A 17,109-nucleotide genomic window follows, 5' to 3' on the forward strand; every position below is an offset into this window, starting at 1 on the left:
GGGCTGGGCTCTAGGAACACAGAAGAGGTGAGTCCCTGCCCTCAGGGAGCACAGGCAAGGGTGCCCAGCAGCCTCCCGTTATGCGATTCTTCCCAGGACCTCTTCTACTAGGCCATGAGGGTCCTGGCCAGGGCTGGCCCTCAGCCCCCGATCTGCCGAGCAGACCCCACCTCTGCCTTCGCAGACCCAGGGTCCAGAGCTGGAGAGGCCTTTATGCCTCTGGGGGACAGTTCCAGAGATGAACGCACACTGCAGAGATTTGTTGTGAGACAACGTGGTTCTAGGAAAGGACAGTGTGCAGCCTGAAGGCGGGGGCTGGGGCTTAGGAGTTCCACGGACTGGGTGGGAATCCCAGCCCTGCGGGACACCAGCCTTGGGCCCTGAGGCACACCCCGTGGTCATGAGGATTTGCACACTGCAGGTGTCCCTGCCACAGCACGCTGTGGTTGCACTGGTCCCACGTCCAGCCTGGGCTTTCCTTGGGGGTCTGTTTGGCATCCATGGCCTGGCTGTGCCCCCAACCCCCCGAGTCTGGCCTGAGATAGGTCAATGTGCGATCAAAGCCGCAGCCCTGTATGCTGGACAAAAGCCCCAGGGGCGTGTGGGGAACTCTGGATGAAGGGGTCTGGGGGATTCTGCATGAGGAGGTAGGGGCTGCCCTTACTCCCCAGGCCCCCAAGGCAGCTCAGGGCCAGAGCTGAAAGCTGAATCCTCAGTAGAAAGAATAACCCGCCGTGCGTCACGAGAAGTTACCTAAGTAAAAATTCCATTTCTAATGATCTGAGACAGCAAAGCTTAGAAGCCAACCTCCCCATTCCAAGCTAGGTCAGAAAGCTACTTTGGAAACCTCCCCAGGCCTTGGGGACCAGCCAGCTGCTGTGATCCCAGTCAGGCTTCCATGAGGCGGCCAGCCTCAGGGCCATGAGTTCAATAGCACTGATGTTCACAAGGCCAAAGTCATCACCTTGGGTCCCTCCGCGGGGTGTGCAGAGGGGGGACTGAGCTCAGGGAGCTCTGACGACGATGGCGTGTGTGGAGGAGACCTGGGCTTGGGGAGCTGTGATGATGATGGCGTGTGCGGACGGGAACTGAGCTCGGGGAGCTGTGATGACGATGGCGTGTGCGGAGGGGACCTGGGCTTGTGGACCTGTGATGATGATGGCGTGTGTGGAGGGGACCTGGGCTCGGGGAGCTGTGATGACGATGGCGTGTGTGGAGGGGACCTGAGCTCGGGGAGCTGTGATGATGATGGCGTGTGCGGAGGGGACCTGGGCTCGGGGAGCTGTGATGACGATGGCGTGTGCGGAGGGGACCTGGGATCTGGGAGCTCTGATAATGATGGCGTGTGTGGAGGGGACCTGGGATCTGGGAGCTCTGATAATGATGGCGTGTTACACCACTGGGCAACATCCCCTGAGGGGCCCCACAAATGAGGTCTGTGGGACACCACTCCGGCAGCCCAAGAACAGGCCTGGAAGGGCATCCGCCGTCCTCCATCCTCCTGTGGGCCTTGTGCTGCCTGCCACCTGGGGCTGCTGACCCAGGCTGGCTCACCCTGCCACCTGGGGCTGCTGACCGAGGCTGGCTCACCCTGCCACCTGGGGCTGCTGACCGAGGTTGGCTCACCCTGCCACCTGGGGCTGCTGACCCAGGCTGGCTCACACTCGCAGAGTTCTTGGTGCAGCAGGCTGAACCCTGGTATTCACTGCACTGTCTCAGGTGACCCCCATGTCAGCCTAAGGAGGTGGATCACCAAGCTCCCATCTCAGAAGGGGGAAGCTGAGACTCAGAGAGGTGAAGTGACTTGCCCAAGGTCACACAGCCACTCAGCAGCAAAGCTCACTCTACCTCCTGGCACTGAAAAAGCTTCTGAGGCCTCCTGAGGACCCCAGAAAGCACATTTACCATAGACAGATTAAATTTATCCTCCCGGGTTCTATTTCTCTGAAAATTGGTAAACTTCCTAAGATGGTAGTCCGTGGCCAACAACAAAACTCAAACAACTGGAAGAACATTCTGGCTGAGTGGGACGTTCCTGAACGCTCGTTGTTTGACCATGGCCAGAATCACGAGTCAGGCATGCATCTCTGCGGGCCACCCCTCCGGTCAGCCTGGGATTGCTGCTCCGAGATTTGAAGGTTATTTTTAAACACCAAACTTGGCGAGGCTGGGGAAGGAGAGGAAGGAGGGCACGTGAAGAGAAACAGAGCTGGGAAGATGAATTAAACCCCACCAGGAACAGCAACGGATCTGTTTTTGTGTCAGCCAGGTTCGGCAGGGCAGGATGCAGGATGGCCTGCGGGGAAGGGCTGAGGCCTCAGGCTCCCACAGGCCTGGATGCTGGCCTGATGCCTGGAGACCCCCTACAGCACTGGGGGCTTCCAGCCAGCCCCTCCTCAGCCCACCACGCCCCACTTCTGGGCACGACCAAGCACGACACCTCCAGTCCACTGCGGGACTGGGTCTAGGGCAGCAGGGCTTGGGGGTCGAGCCCTCTGCCTGGGACCAAGTCCTGGCTCCACCTTCTGTAACCACATCTCATGTGACCTGGGGTGACATCTGACCCTCAGTGTCCTCAGCCCTAGAATGGGGACGAACATCGGCATCTAATTCACCAACTAAAGGAAGTGAGGCATGGAAGCCTTGGACAGGCCTGGCCACGTGCTTCTTGCTGCTGCTGTCTCTGACTCTGCATCTTCCATCAACCCAAGCCCTAGGCGGCCCCCAGAGCCAGCTTTCCCAAGTACCCACCTAATCACCTACCTGCCCCCTTGGGTTCAAGGCTGCGCTCGCCCCTGAGGCCCCCTGTGGCCTGGCACTGTGGCCATCTTGCCCTCCCTGTTCCTGGAGCTTCAGCCCTCTGGGTCTGTGGTGCCTCTGGGCCTTTACTCATGCTGTTACCCTGTGCTAGGACCACCCTTCCCCTCTCCAAAGCCGTAGCCTGGAGGCTCATCCTGGGTGGCCACCTCTCAGGGCAGTTCTCCCCCCGTGATTCTCTCACACCCCAGGCGAGCTTCTGACACTCTGACTTCCCCCGTCCCCAGGGTTATCTAGGGCTGTCTGGAGGCCATGCTAGGGCAGGGGCTGGGTGGGGTTCATCTGGGGCCAGCATGGGCAGGAGCACTCTGTGCAGCGTGCCTGGTTTGTGTCCTAACTTGAGAGTGAGCTGGGAGAACAGAGCATGGGCTGCCGAGGATGGCAGAACCACGACCTCTGCCCCAGGGTTGGCCCTCCTTAGACAAGGGCCACGCTCGGGCCTGAACCCCACAGGATGGAGAACAAAGAACAAGTGGCCTGTTCCCCAAACACATCCCACCTACTCTACTGTCATGGGGGGCGGGAGGCTGACCTTGGGGTGAGGATGAGTCTTGCCCAGCATTCTGGGTGTGAAGCGGCTGGTGGCGGAGCTCAGGAGTCTGGGCCTTTGCCCAGCTGGTCCTGCCCGTGGGCATCCCTTTCCCCACCGTGTATGTCCAAATTGAACCTGCCCATGGGGGCTGGCTCAAGTGCCACCTCATCCACAAGCAGCCCCAGTTATCAGCCCTCCTGACCCCACTGTTCAGGGAGCGGTTTCTCTCCTGGTCGCCACTCAGGGATCACCTAACGAGTCTCTACTGTGGACCAGCAGTGCTGGGCATGGGGGATTCCCGCTGCCATGAGCCTTACAGCCTGGGGGGAGGCGGTCACAGACAGTAGATTACGTAATGATGAGTAATTCTATGTGGGCACGATGATTAGCAGTGGTAGCATTAGCACGGATTAGTAATTCAACAGGGCAGGGCTCTCTGGGGCCTCACCAACAGTCCTGCGGGTAGGCAGCAGCCCAGCAGAAGGGCAGGAAGTACAGACGAGGAGACAGGGGCTAGCAGCTGCAGATCACCCGAGCCCAGGGCAGAGCACGATGCCCGATGCTCCCCATTCCTCACCCGTTCCCTTCCCACCCAGCCCTATGCTGCACCCTCAGTCTCTCTGTTACACAGATGGAGAATGTGGGGCTCAGAGAGGGGACTCAAATCCCGGGGTCTGCTCCTGTGCCCCGTCTCCACGACTCATAAGAGTGTTTACCCCTGCAGGCAGCACTTGTGTGCATGCCTGTCTCCACACAGCACGCACATGTACACACGTGTACACATATGTATCATCAGGGATGTTTAACCTCCACAAGTTTCCCAGTCTCCAGGGCCTTTCCTCGGCAGTGCAGACCTAATCCTGAGTTTGTGAACTTTTGTTTTCAGGACATCCACTTAGAGGTTATGAAATCTCACTCTGAAACGTGAAGTCCAGGAATAAACACTTCTCGAGGCTCCATGCCTGCATATGAAGTGAGATCAAAGCATGTCTTTGTGACCCCTTCATGCTTGCAGGAGGAAGCGGCAGGAGAGAACTAGGACATCTTTCCTCGCTGTGCTGGCCAGGACCAAGGCAGCCAGAGTGTATGGCTGGAGAAGGACAGATAGGCAGCCCGTTCACCTGCAGCTGGGGTGCCGGGCTCCACGGCTGACAGTGAGTGAGAAGGGCCAGCACCTCACACCCTAGTAACGGCCAATGTGACCTGAGCCCTGCTGACCTGATGCCTAGCCCTGCAGCGGTCACAGCCCCGAACCCAGCCCTGCTGAGACCATTTCATTTTTGCTCATCTCTATGGGCAGCAGAGGCCTGACACGTAGTAGGCACTTTATAAACATGTGTTAATTGGTTGAATGAACATAAGCAATGATCACCTCCATTGCTGAGATAAACAAACCACAGCTCAGAGAAACTAAGTGATTGCCCAGAGCTGGAGGGTGGCAGGTTTGCAATCTGAACCCAGGTTTGCTCAACTCCAGACAGGGTGCTGGGGACGACCACATAGGCTTTGCAGCGAGTCTCCTAGGCCTTGGATCGGAGCTTTATCACTAATTAGCTGGGTGATCTAAGGCAAGTTACTTCACTGGCTTCAGCTTCCTCATCTGTGAAAGGGGAGCCGTGCCCCACACCTTGCAGGTATACCAAACATAGAAAGGACCAGAAGCTAGCAGGGCACCCAGAACATTAGCAGCTGATCCATAAACCGTTCTTATCCGATGTTGCCTACTCTACTGTTCCCAAAGCTGATGGTTTAGGTACCAGAGAGGGTCCTGTGTGCCCCTTGGCAAATGAAATTGTGTTTGAACTCCATGTCTACGTCTGATTTCCCCAGTTCATCTTTCCATGCTTTGCTTGTTCCTTTAGTTGGCACTGATTTCCCTCTGCCTTACCTGTTGGTTTACTGCTTCCCTGCCTAGTACAAGCTCTCAAGGGTGGGAAATTTTGTGCCTCTGCATCGCCCCACCATGCTTTGCACACAGTAGGTGCTGAATAAATGTCTGCTGGCCATAGAGTAGGAACTCCATTAGCACTCGTTGGCCTGGTTTGTTTTATTGCAAAGAGCAAACTTCCAGATGGGAACAGCAGAGATCCAGGCAGGAGATCTCCTTCAACTGAGACATGGCCTCAACTTTTACAGCCACCACCAGGAGTGACCTTGGGCCATCAGCCCTGGGTGGAAGTCCCTTACTTTAGCCTAGAAACCCAACTCCAGGGCTCTGGTGGGACAGGTCCCCCTAAGTCCAGGGGAGCTGAGGTGGGCCGGCTCACACCCCCTGGGCCCCCACTGTCTCCCTACCAGGCGGGCATACCACTTGCTCCATGGGGCTGCTCTCAGGGTCAGGGCCACGAGGAGAAGCACACTGCCACGAAGGGTGCTGGCCTGGGTGCTGGAATTGGGAAGGCACGCAGGTGACCTCCAACCTGGAAACCTCTCCTATCTCCCCAGATCCCTCCCTCAGTGGATAACCATTCCAGTGTATCCCTAATAAGGCTCTTGTCCCTCACTGACACCTTTCCCTGCTGAATCCACCATGCCCCAGCCAGCTGGGCTCTGAGTCCAAGTTACAAACTCAGCTGTTTCAATGGTTCCCCCTTTTGAGCCCCCGGCCTGGGCCAGTTCTGCACCCATCAAAGTTCTCTGCATGTGCTACTGTCTCGAATGTTGGAAGTAGGCACCACTGTGATCCCATTTTACAGATGAGGAAGCTGAGGCCTGGGGAAAGGGGGACTTGAGCGAGAACACACAGCTGAAAGGGGCTTAGCTGGAAACCCCAACCCTGCTGAAGGCCCTAGATGCCCCACTGTCCTCCAGGGGGCCACACTGGATCACAGGGCGAGGGGCTCAGGCCAGACTCAGTTTCCTCTCCTATTAAAGGGAGAGCTTGGCCGAGACAATCATGGGCCTTCTGCAGCTCAACAACCCTTTGTTTCTCTCTGTCCTCCTGAGTTATTTGGTTGCACCATGGAGATAAAACAACCCCTGGAAATCCCAGAGGCATTTTTTTCCCACTGGAGAAACACAAAAATATCACATGAAGAATGAATCACTTAAAGTGTCAGGGCAGGAAGAGGAAAGACAGGCATGGCGCTCGCCTCGGGGTGGGGGTGGCTCTGGGTTTCTCTTCAGCTCCCTCAGCCTCCCTGGTCCCCAGAACCCCTTCCTCACTGGAGTAAAGAGAAGCCAAAGCCCTAAGCCTCAGGTTCCCAATCTGTAAATGGGGACAACAAACCTGCCTTGAAGGGGTATTCGGAGGGGCCAATGCATTCATTTGTTCATTCATTCATTCATTCATTCATTCATCTATTCACTTATTTCGTACCAGTGTGATGCTGGACTGGGACTGCAGACTCTAAATGGGTTGAACACACCCACCTCACCCTGTGAAGCCAACCAAATGCCCTCCAGGCCATGACTAGGGCATCCTGAGAGCACTCCCTAGGCCTTCTGCAGCTCTCAAGCCATGCCGGACCCTCCCCCGAGCCTTTGGCCTTCTCTCCAACCCCTCTCTATGCAAGGCTCTTGACACAAGGACACTGAGGCACAGAGACGGTCAGCAACTTGCTCAAGGTCACACAGCAGGTACGTAGTAGCACCAGCATCTGTGCACCCCCACAGGGCTCCCACCCCTCTAGATCAGAGCCTGCTCCCCATCTTGCCCCACTGGCATAGCCGTCACCCCGGCCCCTCCCATTCTTCTGTGACTAGGAGTCACTTAGCAGCCTTGCCTGGCTTCTCCCTTAGACCCAGTGCTTAGCCAGGGCAGGGACCCCAGGCTCAGCGTGAAGGAACAGAGGTGCCCCTGCACAGTGAGGACCTGGAAACCTCCACAGGCTGCTCCTTACCTGCCGAGCCCTGTGACTGAGGGACCAGAAGCCCCCTCCGCTGGCTGCGGTCTCCCTGCAGCTGCTGGCCTCTTCCCCGGCTCCTGGTTGCCACCAACCTTAAACCCCAATAAAAGGAGAGCAACTTGGTCGAGCCTTGTATAGGCAAAAGAGTGTTTTCCAGCGCAGGCTGGCCTCTGTGTGCTGACAAGAATTCAGTGTGCTCCTCAGGGCGGGGAGTGGGGCTAGGGCGCTGAGTCAGCCCTGCAGGAGTCCAGCTCCCGCCTGGGCCTAGGGCCGCCACCTCCCAGGCCCAGGATGGCAGCGGCTGCTCCCGCAGTCCCCACGCACTCCAGCCTCTGGTCTTACAGCCTTGTGCATCCTCAGAGCACCAGCAAGAGCCCCATTTTACAGGTGAGCAAACTAGAGACACTCCCCGTGAGATCCCACAGCTAGAAGCAGCAGGGGCTTAGACCCAGGGCACCGGGCTCCAGGTCTGCACCTTGGCAGATGCTTGGCACAATACACGTGGGTTCCCTCCCGTGGCCCTCAGTCTCTGTTGGGCAATGGAGGTCAGTGACACCACTGCACAAGCCCCTCTGGCCAGCCTGGTCCGGGGAGGGGTGTGGGTAAAACAAACTGTCCCCACACCAGCCCGGTGAGGAAGGGTAGCTGGGACCCGAGAGCCCACAGAGGGTGTGTGGCACCTGCCTGACTCCAAGCTGGGCTGATCTTCCTGCTGTTGCCCCCCTACCCCTGGCCTGTCCCCACCCAGCAGCAGAGGGTCCTCCCTGCCAGTAGGAATGGGGTGGGGATGGGGCAGGAACACGGCGGGGGATGCCCACACCTGCCACTGTTCGAAACACATCAGTGGCTTCCATGACTGTCTGGACACAGCCCAGGGGCCTGGCTAGCCTCTGCAGCCACACTTCCTGGCTGCCAGGCACCCCCCCCAGCCCATGGCTGTCTCCCACCCCTGGGCCTTCGTGCATCGTGGTACCTCGGCGGCGCCCTTGGCTGGCTTCTGGGTGGCATTTAAACGCAGCCATAAAGGAGGCCAGCCCTCCTCTGCCTCCCACCCATCCCTGGAAGCCTGCCCATCCTGAGCCAGGCCAGAAATAAACCTCCTTTTTCCATTCCTTTCGGTGGACAGAGAGTGAGTTCAGACTGGTCTGGGTGCCCCTCATCTAGCCACGGTCCCAACAATGGCAGCCCAGAGCGATGGGTGCCACGATGGGAAACCAGGGGGCTATGGGCGCCCAGAGTGCCTGATGCAGCCTGACGGGGTAGGGGCCAGGAGTGGGGGTGGTATTTATTTAATCTTCATGATTAGGAGGGGCTGTGATTATCCCCAATTTACAGATGCGGAAACTGAGGTACAGAGTTTCAGTAACTTGTCCTGGGTCGCCTGGCTGGGGACTCAGACCAGGGGGTCTGGTGTGGACACCTGAAGGATGAGTCGGGCGGTGGGGCGGGGGTGGGGGTGGGGGAGTGTTCCTGGCAGAGGGAACAAGGCACACAAAGTTCCTCCTGCCTCTTGTCTGGGGCTCAGCATAGCAGCAGAGAAACAAAAGGGCTCTGAGCTTGGGGTTTGAACATGGGTTCAAGTCCCTTGCCGCTTCTCAGCTGTGTGATCCTGGGCACGTTTCTCTGTCTCTCTGAGCCTGGACTGCCCTGTGGATTTTGTTATAGTTCAAAGCAGACCTCCTGTGCACCAGATCTGGAACACCTATGACATAGCAAAGTATGGGTCCGCCAATGACATTTACTCCTTGCGATGCACCCTACGAGGCAGGAATTTTAAAAGTTCACCTTTGACAGAGGTTGGAAGCACAACAAAGACCAACCTGCCCGGCAGACCGAGGTGAGGGCCGCCTGGAGGGAAGGTGACCCCACCTCAGGGAGGCCACTGTGACCACATCCTCTTGCACAGTGGGTCTTTGCCTCAGCAACTGTGGGGGAGGAAAAGCACCAACATCTCCTCTCGGCCGAGGGGACCAGGCTCTAGAAAGCTCACAGCGGCGCTATGGAAAAACCTGGAGACAGCCCTGGAGACGGCCCAGTGGATGAATAGGAAAATGCATGGTGTTATGGCCAAACACCGGAACACTCTTCAGCTACCCAAATGCACTGCAGCCGCACAGAACATCACGGGGCATCTCAGCGCTATGAGGCTAGAGAGAAAGTAAAGTCTCCAAAGATGAAGTTCAGCATAGTACGCTTTCTAGAAGGCTAAAAAGAACTGTAAATAAAATGTTCTTTTTGAGAGTGCATCTGCGTATAGCGAGGCATACAGGGGGACGTGGGGTGAAGTGGGCCCTGCTAGGGAGCGCACAGGCTGACGCTCCTGCTCTCAGGCTGAGGGATGGGTCAAGGATGTTTCTTATATTATTAACAAACAAACAAGTAAATAAAGAAGTCTTGGCAAGGACTGCCGAGGGCGAATACCAGGAAGCAGGGAGAGACATGGGCCTGACTCCATGACCTGGAGTCCAGAAAATAGAATAGAAAATCAAGGTTCAAAATATATGTAAAGAAAAATAATGATTACAGTACCCCCCAGCCCCCATCCATTGCACACAGGCCCACCCCTCTGGGCAGCTGAGACCCACACAGGGGCCTGGGTGGGGACTGCAGAAGCTGCTTTGGCCTGGCTGGGGGTCCCTGAGAAAGGAGCGTTTTTTTCCGGTTCACAGTCCCAGGCTGCTGGGTGTGGTGCTGGAACTGTCCAATTCCAGTAGGGAATCGGCATGAATTCCCAGCCTCCTCCTACTGAGCCCGCAGACACCTCGTCCCTTTGAGACCCTCCCAGTTATAAACTCTCTGTGCCTCAGTTTCCCCATCTATAAACTGAGGACACCAGGCCATATAACATCCTCCTATATTTCCATGTTTGGAACTGAGCTGGTGGCCCCACATCACCTGGGCCACAGAATCCCAATGCTGCTTCTTACGCTGTTGTTACCTGCCTGGCGGGTCACCTGCCTCGAGGAGGCTTGGTTTCTTCCTTTGTGGATGGTGCCATGCCTCCATCCTGGCCCCTCCAGGTCAAGGAGAGGATGACTGAGATGAAGAACACGCAGGGCCCTGCCTGAGCCACTGCTGGGGAGTTGCTGCCTCCTTCATAGGCTCACAGGCAGCAGTTCCCCGGCCTCAGGTGATTCCGCAATGGCAGGATGGGTCTCCATCCTGGCCCTCAAAGGATTCACAGTCCGGGGCAGGGAGGGGAGAGGCATTGCACAGTGTAAACCGCCCATATCGATGTGGAGCAGGGCAATGATAACCCCCCAGGGGCCAAGTGCTCTCTGCAGTGCCCGTGACAGACCTGGTCTCCCACACATCATGCTCCTGCAACAGGACATGTCATTCTGTGACTTGCCCAAGGTTACAAACAGCAGGCCCCCATGTGGAATCCAGATTTGGAGCAGACCAAGCCAGGGAACCCAGTTGGGACGTGGTGCACCCTGGGGAGAGGGACCTGGGTCAAGGATGCAGGATGTGGTGGGAATCGGCCACAGCTTACTAGCTTGGGACCTCGGACAAGTGAGTGACCGCTCTGAGCCTCAGTTTCCCCAGCTATCTAATGGGAATGGTACCCAGGGTAGGCCAGGATGAACAGAGAGATCCCCGGAAGTGGCTGCACCAGGGCTGCACAGACCTGTTGGATCAGAACCAGGGTGGGGGGTGGGGGGGCAAAGGATCTGCATCTCTCCCAGCTTTCCAGGGTGTTCTGATGCCCACTCAAGGAAGAGCTGCTGGGCCAGCTTTGCAAGCCACCCAGTCTTTGTCCACTCTGCAGTTATAGACAAAAAAGAGCTGTAGAGAATCCTACATGAATGAGTGATGGTGTGTTCCAATAAAACTTTATTCACACAAACAGGCAGCCCCAGTTTGCAAACTTCTGGGTGAGATCATTGCTACCCCAAGCACAGCCCACAAACCAGCAACCCTGGCATCTCCCGGGAGCTGTTGGAAATGTAGGCTCTCGCGCCACCCTTCCGGCTGAATCAGGCTCCGTGCTAACCCATTCCCCAGCACCTGCAAGTCCGAGAAGACCTGGGCTGGAGCATGTAGCAGGTTCACTGGGCAGCTACCTGGCCCTGCCACTTCCTTCTGAAGCAGATTATGGGGCGGGCAGGAGGGGGAGCTGGGGGTTGCTGCCTAGAGAGTTATAACAAACCAAAGCACCAACGCAGCTAATTGGCAGCAGCTGCTGTTTCAACCAGAGACTTGTCAGCTGTGATTAAGCGAAGTTGCCTTTAGGCCAATCAACTTCAAAATTATGCAAATAGAGCTGCAGTGGAGACCACAGGGATGGTGCTGAGCCAGCTCCCCAACCCCTGACCTGGCACGCTTAACCCCCCATCGTCGGCTGGAGGGCCCCTGTCCATCCTCACCACTCCCTGGACCAGTTCCACTTCTGGGGGTTAATGAGCCTCCCACCCACACTCTGTGTAATTGGCATGGAAGCTGCTGGGCGGGTGCGATCCAGCTCCGAGAGCCGGGCCAGGATGGAAGGACGTGCCTCTCGAATGGATCAGCTGCTGCACCGACAAGCAGGGCCCGGTCAGCCACACCGGCCCGCAGCAAGCCAGGCCTGTCCTTACTCGGGGCGGTCCGCGCCCAGGAGGACTCCCTGGCGGCAATGGCTGGACAGCGAGGGAAACAGGTGCTTTCAAAGGTGGTAGGAAGTGGCTCTCGGCTGCCTTCTTGAGCCCTTGCAAACCCTTGCTGGCCCCATCAGCTTTCCTAGGCCCAGACGTGAACAGACAACAGCCTCCTCCCACCTCATCTGCCTCCATGCCTGTGGCCCCTGACACCCCAAACCTGCTGTGCCGCCAGGTGGACTTCTCAGCTGCCCTGGCACTGTGGTCTCTGGTCTCAGGTTTGCTGCCTTGCTCTGTGGGCTGTTCCCATGGGGGCCGAACCCCCAGGAAGAATAAACCACTGGATGGTGCATTGCTGGGGAAGGCAAGGAGGGCAGACCCCCTGACACCAGACTTAGAACCCAGAACTGTGTCCGCTTCAGACACAGACTCCCCAAGTCCTCTCCGTCCTCCCCCGCAGCGTAGCAAGCACCAGGCTCCACTTTCTGTTGAATCCTTCTCTGCTTAGTCGTCCCCAAACTAGAGATCTGTTCTGATACTGAGTTTGCACTTTGGAAGCAACAGGATGGCTAGTGAACATGTCTGCCCTGTCTGCTGAGCACGGGGCCCTCTGACCTTCCCGAGCTGGGCTCTGCCACTGCAGCCTCCTGACACCAAGGGGCCTGAGAGGGAGCAGGGACCAAGAGGCAGAGAGAAGCCCCTCCAGGGGAAGGCCCCACATTCAGGCTGGCTGCCCCCCGACCCAGTCCAGCCCGTCCAGGAGCCCACCGTGGGGGCGCGGAAGTCCAGGGCAGACAAGCCTCTATCCCGAGAGTCCTCTCTGCAGGCCCGATGCCATGCACCAGGCTTCAAGAGAAGGCCTCCTGCTTTCCAAAAAGGAACATCCCTTATAACGGGGAGAAAACTGCTAAACTGCGTAGCATCGGTCGACATCTGGGTAAATGGTATTATGGAAGTCTAATTAGTGTGCTGTTGCTTTGGGGGAGTGTCGGCTCACAAATTTCTGGGGAATGGAGAGGTAACATCAAAAAGTATTTATGAAAGTGCTTTGTCAGCAGGAAAGCAATCGGGACTGGGATGGCAAGTGCAGAATGCCAGGGGGAAGCGGGTGCTGGGCCCAGGCCTGGCGGAGGGTGGCCACAGCCATAGCTAGAGAGAGAACAGAACGTGCAGGCTGGCCTGGGGGAGGGAAGCCAGCTGGCCCTGTGATCCTGGACATGTGACTTAGCCTCTCTGGACCCTTACCTCTGAAGTAGGCTGCTAACCCCAGTTTTACTTCGGTGGTGTGAGGATTAAATGAGATGATGTATGTGAAACTCAGAGCCCATGCCAGGTGGTTAGGAGGGGTCAGTCACCAGGGCTGCCTTTTTCCCTCCCATCCTCTCCGGAGGCTCGGGGCCTGCTCAGTGCTGTCACACAGGTTCTTTTAGGTGAGTAGCACAGTGACCCTGAGAAGTGAGTAAGGGCTGTTCATGACCCTCGGGTGAGGACACAGAGACCCAGAGAGGCTGTCACTCCCAGAGGGTCACACAGCTCATATGTGGCAGACTTGGGACTGGCACCCAGATCTCTGACTTCCCAGCACGGGGCTCCCTCCAGGATGCGGCGCTGGCCACACCTGGCACCACCCACAAGTCCCCAGTGTGGCTAAGGATGGAGGCTCAGACACTTGGGGCTCAAAGGGTCCCGTTGTACCATGGCTTCGCCTCTCATTGTCAGCCAGGGAACCTGCCCAGGACAGTAGCCCGTGAAGACTCCAGGCCACGGAGGCAGAACCAAAGTAAGAGTGGAACTGTATAAGCCCTGGCCTCGCACGCGGTGGAGACAGGAGGAAAAGGCCATTCCTTGAGCACCTCCGATGTGTTCAGCACTATCCTGGGTGTTTCACAAGTATCATCCCCTCCAATGTTCCCAAAAGGAGGGGCTACTGCCCAAGTCTGCAGATGAGAACACAGCCTCGGAGAGATTGTGTTGCCTGCCGAAGATCACACAGCTGCTGAGCTTCTGGGACTTGGACCCGAGCCGGTTGGGTTTCCAAGTCAAAGTTCTTTCTAGGACTCAGGCTCTTGGCCTTGGCCCTTGGGGATGAAGGGGAAAGAGGAGGGAGCTGCCACTCCCTGAAATGAAACCACTTCCCCATTACTGGGAACAGCTCCCTCTCCCAGTGACAGGGGAAAAACACAAGAGACCATTCTGGGATCCACTGGTCCCATTTCCCACCAGTGCCAGATGTCCCCACACTCACGATGTCCCGGCAGACCCCGCCCCTGGGTGAAATCCTCCAGCCGCAGAAACTCCCCACACCACAGCGGAGAGGGAACTGCTTCCTTCGGGGACAATTCAGACCATGTGGAAGGAAGGCTCTGGCTTTCGGCTCTCCTGCCCTTCCCACCACTCCGGTCTGGCCTCACACTAAACATGCTTATTTTAAAACAATCAGCATTTGGCTCAAGTCGTGAAAGATTAAATGTAGGAGTTGTGTTAGGAGGAGTGGGATGCACTGTGCCGGGGAAAGAAAGGGGTCGTCAGTGTGGGAGGCCCCTAAATGTCTCAGACCTAGCTCCTGGCCCCAGGGATGGGCGGCGGGGTGGGTGGAAATCAGGTCTCGAGGGTGATGGATCTGATTCCAATCCCACCTCCATCTCTAACAGACCATGTGACTGTGAATGGGTCACTTCATTTAAAGCCTCAGTTTCCTTCCTTCCTTCCCCCGTCCCTTTCTTCCTTCCATCATTCAGGCAAGAAACTTTTACTGAGCACCTACTATGTGCCAGCCCTGATTCTATGGCCTGAACCCTGGGGGTATAGGAGTGAACTAGGCAGAGACACCTTAACCTTGGCATGGAGAGGCCTTGTCTGGCAGTGTGGGAGAGAGGGACAGAAGGACCTCCCTCAGGGTGCCTGTTGGAACACAAACGTCCGATCTTAGCCATGTCCATGTCTGAGTTCCTATACACTGTTGGTTCCTGGAACCAACAGGGATGCTGCCCCTCTGAGACCCCCTATTGCCAGCCCAGAACTGGGCATGGAGGAGAAGGCAGCAGGCATTGGGGATAAGTGGGCCAGGCGGTGGATCAGGGGGCAGGGAGGAGGTGCGAGGCCCTGGCCAGGGCCTTGGACAGTCCGCAAATAAACTCCAGCTCATCCCTCTGCCCAAGTGAGCTGAGAGGGAGAGAAAATAGCTTTCACACTATATTTTCTAATTTTTTTCCACTCCACTGCTTCTAAATCGATCCAGAACAGATTGTCCAATTGTTTGAATTTCAGGAGAGATGTCTCCTGATCTTTTCCTAGTCCTGCCTAAGATTCTGCCAGGCTGCCGCCCTCCCCCTGTGACCCCCTCTTTGGCCCAGCTCCAGCTGATGTCCAGGCTGTCCGGGGCTTGACCCCTGGCCTGTGGACCTGCAGGTGATGGAGGAAGGGCTGCACTCCCAGGTGGTGCTCATGCCCAGGGAGGCCCTGGCAGCAGCTCGTCCCTAGAGGGGAAGGCTTTGCTTTTGCAGGAAGAGCTGAACTAGCCAGCACTGTGGGGCAGTGGAGTCTCACCAGAGGCCAGCCACAACCCACCATCTTCTTCCATATGGAAAGTGCTTTGGGTTTTGGGCTGAGTCAAGACACAAGCAACTGGGAAGGGGCATCATCATCCCCATTATTCACAGCAGCAGGGACAAACAGGTGTCATCTCGGGCACTGACATGCCTGGGGCTGCCTGGGGGACTGCAGGCCTCCAGGGTCCTGCCACGATGGTGGATTAGCAATGTCTAATGGTAGCAATGTCTGCCCCGGGCACAGCAGTGAGAGTGGCAGTGCTCCAGCCACACAGTTGCCATCCAGGTCCACAGGGTAATGTCCAAACCCAGTAACTCTCCAGCAATCCAGTAACTAACCCACCTGCGACGAGAGTCCTCCAGCCTTGGCTTCTGCTTAGCCTCAGCTTCTGCTCAGCTTTCCACAAGTGCCACGGAACAGCCATACGGAGCTCCCAGAAGTCTCCCTGACCCATTTCCCAGGCTCTAGATGCATGGTTCCCTCTGCCTCAAATATCCCCGCTCCCCTTGCTTGTCAACCTGGTCATCTCAGACTCCACCTCCTTGGATGCTGCCTCCTCTGGGAAGGTCCCCTTGATGCTCAGCCCCTTTCCTACTGGCAGAATTGCTCCCCATCCTCTGTCATCACCTACACCTGTGCATTATCTTACACAGGGCTAGAGTCTGGAGCCAGAACAGGTGACTGTGTTCACGAGTCCCTGCAGACTGTGAGCCTGTGAGGACGGGCCCTGGGTACTATCTCAGGAGTGAATAAACCCATGACATGCACCGGACAAGTGGCCGGCCCATGCCTGCCTGGCACCCACCCCCTTCTGAGGAAGCAGCAGGCAGCAGAAACCAGCCCCTGGTTGTTAAGATGCAGGGAAGCGGGACCAACCCCAGTGCAGCTCCTCTGTGGCTCCTGCAGGCCCCACACCTTCCCCAGGTGTCTCTCCTCCCCAAAGAGGAGTCAAAGAACAACCAAGGAGTGGAGAGGGCCGGCCCTTCGGAGCACTCTGCATGGTCCCTCCTGGGTTCAGACTCCTGCAGGAGGGCCTGCTGTGAACACATTTTACAGAGAAGGAAACCGAGGCAGACAGGAGGCAGGAGGCTGGGCAAAACCACATGGTGGTGAAGGGTGGACACAGGAGTGTGGTGACCCTGAGGCCCCACACCAGCACCCCTCCTGACCACAAAGTGTATTCAGCCTCCCCAGCAGAAAGAACAGAAGCCACCAGGTCCAAATCCTGGCTTTGCAACATACTGGCTGCGTGCCCTTGGGGAAGTCCCTTTGCCTCTCTGAGCTCCTAGTGAGAATGGCAACCTGTCTCTTCTCACAGAAAGTTATGAGAATTAAACAAGGTGATGTTGGCAAAGTGCCCAGGATAGGGCTATGGTGAGCAGGTGAGGGTCTCCCCATCAGGTTGGGGCTCCAAGGGCCTTGGGCAGAGCACTCCCATCCCTGGGCCTGGTTCTGCCCATGAGTTGGAGGTGCTGCCTCACTGCCCCAGGTGCCCCCTCTACCCCTTCCCTGACCGTGTGCCTCAGGTCTCCTCAGGAGGGGACCAGAGAGTGCCCAGGCTGATGTTTCATGAGCTCCGCCAACTCCAAATCCACCTCTGCTCCCTGTCACCCACTGCATGGAGCCCAAACACCTCCCTTGACTTTCAGTTTGACTTTACAGGTTGCAAACCACCTTCAAATGTGTTATCTTTGCAAGCCGGTCCTCTCCCCACATTATGGAGGGGGAAACAGAGGTTCAGAGTGGCATGGGAACTTGCCTATGCTGAAGCTGAGGAGTCACA

General features: G+C 57.0%; 1 protein-coding gene across 2 annotated transcripts in view; it reads right to left on the reverse strand.

Moving 5' to 3' along the window:
• SHISAL1 (shisa like 1) overlaps window positions 1–17,109 on the reverse strand; it is an 87,568-nt gene that overhangs the window by 61,395 nt on the left and 9,064 nt on the right. The window contains exon 1 of one of the 2 annotated variants that reach the window (XM_024352904.3): window positions 7,192–7,271. The exons of the other annotated variant lie outside the window; for it this stretch is intronic. The gene's annotated coding sequence lies outside the window, so the exon portion shown is untranslated. Of the gene's footprint in view, window positions 1–7,191; window positions 7,272–17,109 lie in introns of those variants that run through there. 2 annotated transcript variants of the gene reach the window in all.

Source organism: Pan troglodytes, chromosome 23, assembly GCF_028858775.2.
Source record: "Pan troglodytes isolate AG18354 chromosome 23, NHGRI_mPanTro3-v2.0_pri, whole genome shotgun sequence".
NCBI lineage: Eukaryota > Metazoa > Chordata > Mammalia > Primates > Hominidae > Pan > Pan troglodytes.